General features: G+C 38.4%; 1 long non-coding RNA gene across 1 annotated transcript; it reads right to left on the bottom strand.

The window, feature by feature from the left end:
* Window positions 1–573: 573 nt before the first annotated feature.
* On the bottom strand, window positions 574–2,932 carry LOC148781391 (uncharacterized). The gene is made up of 2 exons (XR_016059609.1): window positions 1,213–2,932; window positions 574–1,122 (listed from the first exon to the last, which is right to left on the bottom strand). It is a non-coding gene; the product is annotated as an uncharacterized LOC148781391 (long non-coding RNA).
* Window positions 2,933–12,112: the final 9,180 nt, after the last annotated feature.

The raw sequence follows: 12,112 nt of genomic DNA, 5'->3' as shown, positions 1-12,112 counted from the left end.
CATCATAAGATTCTTGTTCCATCATCAAGAGCCATCGTTTTGACCACTGAAGTACAAATATAACACACCATAAAAGACAAAATTGGAAAAATGTTTGGATAGGGCTGCAGACCTATCAAAACAAGTAAAACCTCACCTCAAAACTTACTGAAAAAGGCAGTTTTAGTGTCGAAAAATCTTATAATCGATCATCTCGGCCTTGTCCATTATGGTTATGGAAGAAAATTAAGATGTCAAACCTTAAAAATAAGTGTTCACGAATATGCAATATCTGTATTAGTTTTTTACCTTCAAATTTGATAGTCATGGTTGAAAGTTGATTTTAGAGTTACCATAGATATTTCCGATGCTGAAATTACTCTCGGATTCGATGTGAGGCTTTACTGTGTTTTTATAGAGCCTAGGCCTTACAGAAACTACACCTAGAAAAAGAATTCCCCATCAAAAGCCATCATGTGCCATCTTAGTACAAAGAACCCAAACCCCACTCTTGACTCTCATCATCTAGTGCCATTGAACTTGGCTCCAAAGCACATGGTCTAAATAGATCATGTTAAATCCCAACCGTCCATCTCATCGTGCCAAATATGTATTTAATTTCTTTTAACCAACAACCCCTTCTTAAAAGCCCACACAACCATGGGTACAAGTTGCCATTCAACATTCTAACCCAAAAAAGCAGGCACAGTATGTCACCAAGAGAGGGAAAGAGTGAAGAGAAGGGAGGGGAAGAGAAGGGAGGGAAAGAGGAGGAAGGAGCGCGGTATCGAGGTGTTAGGAGACGTCCGTGGGGGAAATATGCGGCCGAGATTCGAGATTCGACGAGGCAAGGGGCGAGGGTGTGGCTCGGGACTTTCTACACTGCTGAAGAGGCTGCCCGAGCATACGATCGTGCAGCCTACGCTATGAGGGGTTCTCTGGCGATTCTCAACTTCCCACATGAGATTCCAGGTCGCTATGTTCGCTCTTCTTCTCTGTCATCGTCGTCTTCATGTTCGCCTCGTATTGGAGGTGGGGTAGACAGAGAAAGAGGTAACAAAAGAGGGGAGAGCAATTGTGAAAAAGAGGTAATAGTGCTGGAGTATTTGGACGACAGGTACCTTGACGAGCTTCTTGAATCATCTGAAATGAGAGAGAAAAGAGGGAGATAAATAGATTAGTGCTCCTATTCTAAATAATTGTCAGGAGAGAGAGAGAGAGAGAAGGAGGTACCCATAGAGCAGCAGAGGGAAGGGATTGCAGAATTCAATGAATGAGTGAATGATCATGGGAAGGGAAAATTCCCACACCTTTAACCTCTACCATTGGAAAGGCGAGGCCCTAAGCCATCAAATTGAGGCGGCACTTCAAAAATTCACTAGAAAAAATTGCTTCGATGTTTAAAAACTCTTTATTCGATCATCCCAACCTCAAGATGTATAAATTTAGAAAAAAAAAAAAGTAGATTTGAATAGTACATTTTAAAATAGAGAAACAACATGTGTCAACACTACTTGAATGTGCACAATACTTTGATTGATTAGAGCGTCCGCCTTACAAAAAAACCACACCCTTTTTCTATATCCACCATAAAAGATCTCGAAATCCACGTGGTAAATAGCGATGGCCTTATTTCGATGGACGGTCTAGAATCCACCATATTCTATTTTCCTCCATGAATGTCTTAAACTTGGTTTAAACTCTAAATTTTCATGTGATTTGTATGTGACATCTCCTTTACCTTGATTTGGGCATGATATGTACTTGTTTATATCCAGTCCACTTAAACATTCACATTTTTCATGTACTTCTATCACATAGAAAATGTGAAGAGTGGGTTCCATTTTTTTGTCGGCATAAAGAGTTATATGTTGAAATGGACTTCTATCACATAGAAAATGTGAGTTTCACCCTTTTTTCCTAGCTTTTAAGAACGTTTTGGAAAGCTATCAAGAGGAACATCGCACTTGTAATGTAAAGACATAAAATTACCTACTTCTCTCAGCAAGGCATTCTTGCCAACAGACGGCTAATGATGCATTTCCCACACTGGTTTGGTTTGCACAATGTATGAACCTAGGGGTGGCAATGGTTGGGTCATATCGGACCTTATTGGGTTTCACATGGATCTAGATCTGGAAAAATCCAATGGCGCTTTAGACCTGAAGAAAGAGCTATTGGATTTTTTCAAGTTTAACAAGGATGGGGCTTCTTTGGATAATCCAGGATGAGATAGTTTTGGTGGTATAATGCACGATCATGACAATAAATTTGTGGTTGTTTTGTTTTTCCAATCGATATGGATACTAATAAAATCGGCTAAATTGGTTAGCGCTTGATGATTTGTAAACCTACATCCTAGGCTCAATTCTTACAAAGGATACGTGCCCTCCCTCTCCCCACCCACTGACAAACAAAAGGGGTCTAAAAACCCGCCTGAATAAGAGGTGCATAGAAAGAAAGGGGGCCCGATGCACCGCCAGGCGAAAGAGAACAGCAGAGCTGGTCTTGAATAGACAACCCCAAGTCGTACAGTTCAAGTAGTTCAGGGTCAGGTAGTTCCGGACTAGTAGTAGCTCAAGTAGGATCTTAGCATAGATAAATGCTATCCGACTTGAATGATCGAATCGATTCCCCTTTTCACTTTGTCGAGATTTTTTTGGTGTTAAGTGTACCGCACCGTGGGTACAAGATCGAAAAGAATCCCCATCCCCAAAAAAAAAAAAAAAAAGCGCACTAACTTAACTATTGAAAGTGGACCCAATGGTGTGTGGTCCTATGTTCGGTAAAATGCTTCCCTCTTTGGCGATTTTACACAATGAAGGGGAGTCTCTTTGTATATGATGTACCATGATCCTTATGTATGTATGTATAAAGCGCCACCAACCTTTTGACCTACACATTGCTACAAGTGATCGCCGTACAAAAAAAAAATAGCGGTCTTGCTGGTTTATCTATCTACAATAAATCTATATTGAATATATTTGACAAAATATCAATAATACATAATTTTATAGAGAAAATTACTCATATTTATTATTTTAAATGTTATTACAGTTTCACCTAACATTTTTTGTTATCACTACTCTACCCATTAATATATATTACATAACCTTATACTATATTACATCGAAGAAGAAGACAATAATAATAATAAATCATGAATTAATGTACCATGCTTCTGCATCCTCAGGTCAAAGACAAATTCGGGTACCCTTTAAGACTCTAAATTTTAGGGATGACTAATGATACTAGAATTTATATACCTTTTTATAAAACTTCTCACTAATTACATGCTTTGCTGCAAAGAGGCTTTATTTATAACAAAAAATAAATTCCTAGAAATCTAAAATATAATTAGAATAGTTTAAAAAATCAAGTAATATTACCAGTCAATAGACAAAATTAAATTTAAATTATAGGATCCCCTAAATGAGTATTATATCACTGTAGGAGCACGCATTACCATTTTTTCTTTCACTCAAAGTCTACTTGCCATTATAGATATAAAAGTTCAAATTGCTTTTTAAGATGATTTTTTGGAACTGAAATTTTGGGTTCCACTTAAAATTCAGCAAATGAGTATTTTGGGGTGGTCAAGTATAATTGATAGAAGCTCATAATCTATTTTTTCTGAACAATACTCATTTGATTATTTTAAAATGGATTTTAGATCAAAAAATTACTCCTAAATGGATTTAATATTTGAGGGGGTAAGGCAAGAATCACCAGATAATTATTAAAAAAACAAGAATAATTGGTCAATCTAATATAAGTGTTTGAAAAAAACTCAAAATTTATTTTCTTTCAAAAAATATTCATTTCGTTATTTAAAGTGCATCTATAAATTTTAGGCCAAGAAAATGGTGTATGAAGGGATAAGGGCACAATGTCTTCCTGCAAAGTCTTCCTGCAAAAGCATGCTACACCATTTTTTCTTTCTCAATCTAATATTATATTGTGGGTGTGTTTAAGGTCATGCCTCCTGAACCATGTGTCATGAAGTTTAACATCATAACACAAGGACCTGTGCTATAGTTTAAGGTCATATGGTTTGGACTGGTGCCATGTAGTTTAAGGTCTTGTGGCTTGAGCCCAGGGTTATGGGCAGTATTTCTTCAAACGGTACCCGTTGATCGGGAGCATGACCTCTTCTCCATCAAGGTGAGATAGTATGTAAGCTCCATTGGGGAAGGCTTTCTTGATTTTAGTTCAAACGTTCCGTTATGGTGACCATGGGTTATGACTGGCCGTCTCACCGCCACGACCTGTTTTCCATTTGTGAATGAGCGAATTTTGATTACTTTGTTGAAGGCTCGCTACATTTGGCCTTGATAGACTTCAAGGCTTTGCACAAGGCTTTGCTGCGCTTTGAGCCTCTTCTCATCGAGGGCATCTAACTCTTGGTATTGAAGTTTCGTTTGTTACTATTCATTCATGCTATGGGGAATGGCTATAACGAGTAAGGGAAACTGAACCTCCAGTGGCAAGACTACTTCACTCCCATAGACCAAAGAGTAAGGAGTTGCTTCAGTCGGACCACTCATACTAGTACGGAAAGCCCATAAGACTACAAGAAGTTTTTCATGCCAATTTCTCTAGCTTGGAGAACGACTTTCGCAGGGTGCTGCAAAGGAACTTGTTGAAAGCTTTGGCAAGGCCATTGGCTCAAGGGTGGTACATAGTCGAGTACTGTTATTCGAAATCAAGCTGATTAGTCAGGTGATCTACGTAGTGATTGCAGAATTGGGGACCATTATCATAAGTGATCTGGTCAAGGACACCGAATCGATAGATAATGTGATGGTAGACACAGTTATCCACCACAATTCCGGGGACTTGCTTGAGAGGGACTGCTTTGGCCCATATAAAGAAATAGTCATTTGAAGCAAGGATGAAGATGTGCCCCGAGGTAGAAGATAGGTTAATGGGCTCCAGAATGTCCATGCCTCACTATGAGAAGGGCCATGATACCACTATTAGATGGAAGGGGGCTGGGGCCAGATGGATTGAAGCTCGCATGCATTTGGAAAAATGAAATTTCTTAGCATAGGCTAGCGAATCTATGACCATGGAAGGTCAATAATAGCCCAGCCTTCGAATTCGATCATAGAGCTTAGGATCAGATTGATGTAGGCTGCAGATTCCGACATGAACATCTTCGAGCACCTGGTCGGCCTCTCTCCAATCAATGCATCTGAGGAGGACTTCATCGAAGGAGCACCTGAATATGACATCGTCTTTGAGAAACACATACTTGGTGGACATCTTTCGTATGTTGCGTTGGAAACGGTAATTGTGGAGATAGTTATGCTTGAGTAAGTCAAATATGGGATCGAATATGGGTTCTCACCAATCCCCCACCTCCTCCACCTCAGCACACAAGGGATTTGGCAACTCCGGTTCTTTTTCACTAAGCTCAGAAATATGAGGCCGCTCAGCACTTTACGATATCCATGGAATCTGGGAAGCAATGCCCCGAATGGGTAAGGCGGACATTCTGGGAATAAATGCCACTCATCATCATAGTCAAGCTCATCAACACGATTGATATGTCTCCATTCGGCCACCCATATTGGTGTAGGCTCTTTTAATAGAATATGTATGGTTGTGCTAAGCTTCGCGAGAGCGTCAGCATGCAAATTTAACCTTCACTGGATGTGCTCGAGGGAGACTTCATAAAGCTGTGCCATTAGGGATTTGGCAGTGTTGTGGTGAACCTTGAGACAATTCTTTCTCACATTGTACATCCCCTTGAGTTGTTGTATTACCAATTCGGAACCACCAAAGATGGCCATATGCTCCAAGTTCATGTTAGAATCAATTTCAAGGACTATGAAGAGTGCTTGCTACTCGGCCTCGTTATGGGAATCGACCTCTATAAGGGAGAAGGATAAGGATACAATACCATTTTGGGAAGTAGAGAACACTACCCAGCACCACCTCATTCTGACTGAAAGGCCCCATCAAAATACATCTTCAAGTCGTAAGGTGCGTGAAGAAGACTTCTTCATCAGGGAGGTTGTTGGACGAGGGAAAATTTGTTAGTAAGGGATGCGTGGCTAGAAAATCCACTAGGGCCTGGCCTTTGACAACTTTTTGCAGCACATAGGTGATGTCGAACTCCATCAGTAATAACAACCACTATGCAAGACGACCCGATAGGTAAGGGAGCGTCATGAGAAACTTGATGGGGTCAGCTTGTGAAATGAACCAAACTTCATGGGCTAGTAAGTAGTGGCAGAGTTTTTGAATGGCCAAGATCAAGGCTAAGCACATTTTCTTGATCGGGGAATAGACCTCCTCGGCCCCTTGCATCCTTCGACTGCGGTAATAAAAGGCTGTCTCTTTTCCATCATCATTGTTTTGCACGAGCAATACACCCAGTGACTCATCCAGGGCGGGCACATAGAGAATGAGGAGTTTCCCAGGAATAGGGGTTGAGAGTACATGAGGGGTTTAGTAAGAAGGTCTTGATATCTTCGAGGGCCGACTGGAATGCTTCGTCCCATTCGAAGGGTACGTCCTTCTTTAGCAATGAATCTTCGAATATAAGCAAGTTTGGAGTTCTTAAAGATTTCTTGGTGTTAGCATCTCTTTAATAACCTTGATTTTGATAGGTTCAATCTCCAAACCTCGACACCTGATAATGAGTCCCAAAAATTTTCCCGACCGCATGTCAAAGGCACATTTTAGGGGGTTCATCTTGAGTTGATGGAGTCGATGTCATTCAAAGACTCGCTCAAGGGTCTGAATGTGGGTGCTTCTCTCACCCGATTTTATTACTAGGTCATCCACATAAGACTCCACCACTTCGTGCATCATGAAGACGGTAGTCATGTCATGTTAGTACATGGCACCCGTGTTCTTTAACCCAAACGACGGCATTAGACTCCTTTGGGGGTTAAGAATGCAGTAACTTCTTCATCTTCACATGCCATCCTTATTTGGTTATACCCAGAATAACCATCCATAAAGGAAAAGGCTTGCCAACTGGCCGTTTAATCAATAAACATATCGATATAGGGGAGAGGGAAGTCGTCTTTCGGACATGATGCATTCAAGTCTCGAAAGTCAATGCAAACCTAGATTTGCCCATTTTTCTTCTAGATCGGCACCACATTGGCCAACCACCTTGGATATTTAACTCTTTGATGAAGTTGGCTGCCTTGAGCTTAGTTACCTCGGCATCAATCTAGATTTCAAGGTCAGCTCGAAATCTCCTTGATTGCAAGGTCAGCTTGGAATCTAGATTTCAGGGTCATCTCGGAATCTAGATTTCAAGGTCAGCTCGAAATCTCCTTGACTTCAATATCTAGTCGGTGCACTGTGACTTGGCCATTTAGATTGGGTGACATGATAGTTGAGATGAAAATTGGCGTTGGGTCTGTTTCATCACCCAGGTTTATTTCTTCCAGATTTATTTCTTCCAACATACAACAAAACTTGCTAAAAAAAAGACATTAGAATGAATAATATCATTTTTCCCTTGGACAGAATCTTGAAAATGATAAAACTATCCCTCTTGGAGGGGCCTCTTGCAATAGCCATGCCTCGGGGCTCTTTTTGGTGCTTCACAGCGGCATTTCGGACAATCAATCAACCTAAAAATGATGATCGTTTTGAGACGATCAGTTTGATATCCATTATTAAGCTTGAATCGAACTGTTGAGGTTGATCCCAAAATCCGGCCAAACCCATATTCTTGAAAGTTTAGTTCTTCGATATTGCTCGTTTCTCCATGTTTTTTTTCACTTTCTTTATCACAAATCGAAGTGAGTTGTGATCATTTTGTAATGAAAGACCCTCGATTTGAGTGCCGATTGATTATTTTCTTTGGGTGGTAGCTAGAAATGGAATTCCAGTGCTGAAAAATCATGCCTTGCTTCATGCTAAAATAAGGTGCATTCCCTCCTTTAATGTTAAACAAGCTTTACCGCAAATTGAAGCCCTCTGAGTAGTGGTCACAACGGACCCGCACTTATGGCTATCCGATGTTGGGGCTTTGAGAAAAGGCCATGGGAGTGAGTGTATGTTTCTCTTAAAAATTCTGCATTTTATGCATTTTTGTCAAACTTCTAAGATTTTTTTTGTTCCGGGTATTATCTCAAGTCATGCCATGTACCAAAACGTGTCTTGATGAGATGCACACAATACTGAAAATTGAGCTTGATTGGTCTCTGGACAAAAAGATTATGACCTCCCAAAGAATTCACGTTTTAAAAAAATGCAATTTTCATAAATGAAAATTGGTTCACTGGGGCTGCAAAGGAATAGTGTAAAACCCACCCGTTTTGGATAAGTTGGGTCTAGAATGGTCTAGAAGTATCCAAATGTGCTAAAAATTTGGGGGTTTTTTGGCCTTCTAAATCCAATTGTTATAGTCTGGTACACATCTAAGACCTTGGCATTATAGCTCTAGTTATGAGGTAACTTTTGGCATGTTAGAGAACGACACTGCAAAATGTAATTTTCGTCCTGATTTGCTATATCCTTATCGGATTGGGACGAAATTTGGCAGACACTCTTACAACATCAAATTCCACCCTAAAATACTATTTGGGGCCAGGGAACACCTTTTCAAATTTGTTCAAAATTCATGCTTATTGGTACGGGTTGCCGCAGTCCACAGGTGTGACTGACACATACCCTATTATTCAACCCAGGGTGCTAGTGCATCAAAAATACTTTCAAAAAGCTCCATGTTGAATGCAGAGGTGATAGCCAAACTCTTTGTGGGATGGCTAAATTTTGCAATTGATTGGAAGTGAGTTGGTATAAATGTTCGATATTGAGCTATTGCCAAAAATAATTTTATGACTATCGCAACAACTCTTCAGTTATCAATTGACCATATGAAAGGAACTTTCTCGAACTTATCTTTTTTCATAAAATGTTTTTAGACAATCTCTAATTTACTCACTCTCAAGAGAAAGGCAACCTATCGCATTGAGATGTCATTGTTTTTATGAATTTGAATGAGGTAAGCATTCGATATTCTATTTCTTTGTATCCCGAGGACAAATTTTGTCTAAATAACTTCATGTAGAATAACTTTTATTAGCTGCAGGCAAATATTGTCTTCAAGAAACCTCTTGGTCGTGCATGGAACTGGAAGATCTTTGTTCTTCAAACTATTTCACCAAGTGCTTGTTGAATTACACACTATTACACTAAGTGCTTGTTTGAATTCTCTGCTAATTGCCCTGCTTTTCTATTGTTTTCCAAAAATTTATCCACCAGAACTTGGAGTGTTTCCATATGTCTATGCGACTGCCGTTATCAATCATTTCAAAAAAATTCATTATATACTTCCAAGAAATATGTTGACCTCCCCCTATTTTCATTTTCATAACCTTGAACGTTTATACTCTCCTTCTACAACCCAAGGTTTGTGTTATAACAGTGGCAAAGTTAGAGAGTTTTAACATTCGCTGTCTATGGGTATATGGGTTATTGGAGCAGTAGAATATGGAGCAGCAGGGATTGATGTTCGGATTTCGATGAATTAGATATTACTGTTTGTTGAGGAGGTTGTGTTTTCAAATTTAGGTCATTTTGCAATTGAACCCAATTTCAACAGAGTAAAGAGAATATAATAAGTCTAGTAGGTGATGTAACATAATATGTCTAAAAGGTAATGTTTGAGTCTAGCTAGTTTTGGCTTTTTAATCAGGCATATGTCGTACTATTTACATATTTTCACTCTACTAAACCAAAGAAGAATTGAAGCATATGTTGTACTTAAAGGGTTTATTAGAGCTTGATAGGTTATGCTTCATCTATAAAATAAAAGCATAGACTTGATATGGCGAGAGGGCTGTCAGATTCTACAGGTCTTGTTTATAATATATACACAGGATTATCTGTAAAGAGATCATTATCTTTTGTGCAAGGTGGCCACAACTATTCTCACTCATTAGGTGTCAAATTTTATAGTTTAGGACGAGTCACGAAGTTTGAGAATTTTTTTTTTCAACTTTCTGTCTTTTCAATTACACTCGCACAAAAAGGAGAGATGTTTAGAGATTTATACAGAAAGAGAGAGATAACGAAGTTTAGAACGGAATAAAAAAAGGATACCTTTTGAGCTTTTGTTTGGGCTAAAAAGATGAGATAAAGTTGGTCCAAAGGGTTAAAAGATAAAATGCATGAGATCTCTATGTGCTAGATATGCTTTGAAACATTGGATGTGCAGAATGAAACCTAGAAAGAGGGTGTACGGAGATATTTTCCTTTTTAAATTTAAGGGACAAGAATGACTGTGACTTTTTTGTACAAAAGATAAATGATCTCTTTGTAGACAAATCTCTAGATATATGCATATAATTACTTTTCATAGCAAAGATATGACTAGAATCGTGTTTCTTTAACTAATAAAAAGAAATAGGTAAGGAAAAACCCAAAAACATTTGTACTAGAAATCTGTTTTAGCTCATAAGAGGCTTGGCTATATCATTTTTTCAAAAATTGTTTAGTCAATGTTTGATCATTAATTCATGCCATCGACCACATCATGTAAGCATATATCTCTTTATATATATATATATATAGTACTTTCACAGCAATTAAGTTTAGGTGAACTGTCCATCTGAATTTTGTTGCCTTAAAGAATTAGAGGTGCTTTTACTCTACACGAGGAATTACCAAGTGTGAGATCAGTAGTACAGCTACATGCCTATAACTATTAAATGTACTGACTAGTTAAAAAACTTTATTAAATAATAAGATGTGTTTTATTTTTATCTTCCAATAATTGAAATTAGAAAGTGGGGATACACGACATTGCCGTAACAATAAAATGTAAATTAATTGAATTTTGTTGAGTTAAATAATTGGAAGAGGCTTTCTTCTAAAGAGAGGAACTGTTTGTTAAATTGTTGGTAAAAGGTGAGCCTACATATTACATTTTGACCTAGCTTAATCTGGCTGACTGACATTGAACTTGGTAAAATGAAATAGTTGAAAAATTGAAAGATGAGATTATTAGAAATACATTGAATCGTGAGATTATGCATTGAATTTCTTATAGTAGATCTATAATAAAAAAAATGTGTTTGTGATTGTTTCAGAAGAAATACTTTGCCTTTTGATTCAAACCCTATTTATAGTTAAAATATTTAGAGGGCCCACAAATGTATTGCATTCCCAACCATTCATTTCTGAACTTCTAGAAACTATTGCTCCTTTTTGGGAGAATACCATGACCTTGGTCCACATAAGTCACAATTGGGCACTTATCGATTGACATGTAGATCAATGCATTGATCCTCCAATTCATACTTTCCTTTCCATGGGCGTCATTTTTTGAATTAATGGTGTAAAAATAATCTAAAAAATTTATCATTTCTAGTGTAGTCTCTTCTTTCAATAATATTTAGTAACCTTGGTCAACAAAAAAAAAATTATCCTTTCTAAATTTTAACATTTTCCCTTGTTTATTCATACCCATCCTTTCACATTGGTTGACTTTATCTAGCCCAGCAATTTATAATCCATATTATTTCTTTAAAATTTGGATATATTCTATCTTTAAAACAGATTTTTGAGGCCGCATCATATATTATATGAAGCGGCGAATCTAAGTGCATTAAACGGCAAGGGTGCATGGAACGTTTTTAATTATTATTTACGAATTCTTTGAGATGAAATTTGAGGAAGATATGCATTTAACTAAGAAGCAGAAGAGTAAAATAAAAACACCATGCACAAAAAATATTGATGAAAAATCCCCTACTCTTGTTGATGGAAATCGACTTTGTAACTACCAATGCCAATAAGGTTCGAAACCTATTTGATCCGCTTAAATCAATGTTTTCTAACTCGGCTCTGGCCATGGACTCAGCATAGACCTGAGTTGAGTTACTTGGCCAGAGAGAGAGAGAAAGGGGGGGCTCCCCCCTTTGAGAGAGAGATGAAAGGGGGCGGATATGCTCCCTTTCGGAGTGACATGAAGAAGGGGCAGAATCCCCTCTTTTTAGAGAGAGGGAGAGAAGAAAAAAAACGGCGTAAGATCTCCTCTGCTTTGAGAGAGAGAGAGGGTCTGGGGGTGGGAGCGGTCACGAAAGCGGCAAGTTGGCCCCTAAAACTGTCGTTGGCTATATTACGAGGCTAAGTTACTTCGCCAAATTTG

This window comes from Amborella trichopoda, chromosome 7 (assembly GCF_054954075.1).
Source record: "Amborella trichopoda isolate Santa Cruz 75 chromosome 7, AtrichopodaSantaCruz75HAP2 v2.0, whole genome shotgun sequence".
Taxonomy (NCBI): Eukaryota; Viridiplantae; Streptophyta; class Magnoliopsida; order Amborellales; family Amborellaceae; genus Amborella; species Amborella trichopoda.
This window is presented reverse-complemented; position numbering and strand designations above follow the sequence as displayed.